Genomic DNA, 2,215 nt, shown 5'->3' with positions numbered 1-2,215 from the left:
AAAGAAGCAGAGAATCAACTGAATAATCCTAAACATTATGCCATTTTACCGAAACCAATTTTCAAAGAAACTGCTAACATGATTAATAATATTCTTGCCAATTTAGTCAAAACTAGTTATCTCAAACAGAAACAATATGACTATCTGTCTGCCAAACCTGATTGTCGCGAGAGACATTTGTACACTTTGCCTAAAATCCATAAGAATCCAACCAAGGAGTGGTTTATCTCGAATAAAATCCCTAAAGGCCGCCCGATTATATCTGACTGTGGTAGTGAGTCATATGCAGTGTCAGAATACACTGATCATTTCTTACTACCTCTAGCATGTTTACATTTTGTAAATAAAACTAAAAATCTTCGAGTTCCCTCTAATGCTATTTTAATTTCTATCGACGTTTCTTCTATGTATACCAATATCGATAACACTACTGGTTAGTAAAGCTTTTAATAGAAACCCAGATCCAAACAGACCCGACGATGCAATTCTACAGCTTTTAGAGATTTGTCTTAGTCGAAACGATTTCACATTTAATGGTAAAACATATTTACAAACTTCAGGGACAGCAATGGGCAAACGATTCGCCCCTTCGTACGCAAACCTTTTCATGGCAGAGTGGGAACGCGAGGTGTTGCTCCTCTGTCCATTAGACCCACTTTTTTACGGACGGTTTTTGGATGACATTTTTATGGTTTGGACTTATGTAGGAACCACAAAAGTGGGGAAGCTTTACTATAAAAGTGGTGACCATTGATAGTATTACAAAAGCTGGCGAGCTTATTACAAAAGTGGTGACCTAATTTTATTACAAAAATGGGTGCATGACATTACAAAACTGGTAAGTATTACAAAAGCGGTTGATTTTATTACAAAAGTGGTGAGCTATTACAAAACTGGTCGTTATTACAAAAGTGGTTCCTACAACTTATTCTATCGAACAGTTTTGGGAATTCTTTGAAATTAACAACAACCACCATCCTTCTATCAAACTAACCGCAAACGTGAGTGACAAAAGCATAGACTTTCTCATTACCACAGTCTTTAAGGGAGATTCCATAGCAGGTTTGACGGCCTTTTGTAGAATGTTTTTTAATCCACCCTTGACGGTTTCTTTGCCACGGTCGACTTTCAGCACTTCCTTTTCAACTTGGGGGAGGTCATCTTTTACAGCTTGTTTCCAGCACTCAATAAATCAGCAAGTGATGTGGGAGAAAGACACGAACGACCAACAAGCCGTTGAAACCGGTGCCGATGATGCTGTCGTACCTGTCGTAAACCAAGCGTTGGGGGCCAGAAGAAAAAGGATGGGTGAAAGTTCAGTGTTTGAAATGCAATACCGGCTACACATGGATTTGTGTTTACAAGATCGTTTTTTAGTGAACGGGGTCGACGTTCGCATCCAATTGGAAAGACAGCAACCAAAATGGTGATGTGGTGGGTGAATATTTCACCCATTTTACACATCAACAAGCCACGACTCCCTATTTAGATTTGATTTGAAAAGATTATGAATATTAAATACTAAGGAAGATTTGCATTTGTCTTACAACGACTATATTAAAGGCTACACACTCTTTGGATTTGATTTGACCAATGACCACGGAGCTGATCAAGTCAATTTTCATCCCAAGTCGTCAGGAAGTTTGTCTTTGGAATTGAGATTCGAAAAACATCCACAAAATCCACTTAATTTGCTATTGTTTGCCGAATACGATAATGTCTTGGAAATCGACGTCAACCGGCAAGTTCTGGTGGATTGGTAAACCTCTGTATACTTCACAGTTGGAGGAAGGATTGGCCTGCCACATCCCTGAACAATTTGCTGGCGTGTTAGCCAGAAATCAACTACAAACCTTACAGCCAACACGCTATCCCTCAGCGTACGTTGTGAATACCGACGACGCAGGCCAGCCTGGAAAACATTGGACAGTTTTTGTGTGCGAAAAAGACCATTGTGATTTCTTCGACTCGTTTGGATGTTCCCCAGAAGTGTATGGCCAAGATTTTGCCGACTTTGCGCGGCGTCAAGGACCCTTACGTCACAATACCCGGAGGATTCAAGGAAATCAAAGTTCTGTCTGCGGGCATTATTGTTTCTTTTACTTGTGGCATAAATTCCACGTACCGTCACCCCATGCTTTATCGGTGTTCCAATCTAATCTGACCGAAAACGTTCGTTTAGTCCATGCTTGGGCCCATCACCATTTTCCTTGTT

Source organism: Lottia gigantea, assembly GCF_000327385.1.
Source record: "Lottia gigantea unplaced genomic scaffold LOTGIsca_252, whole genome shotgun sequence".
In the NCBI taxonomy this organism is placed as follows: Eukaryota; Metazoa; Mollusca; class Gastropoda; family Lottiidae; genus Lottia; species Lottia gigantea.
This window is presented reverse-complemented; position numbering follows the sequence as displayed.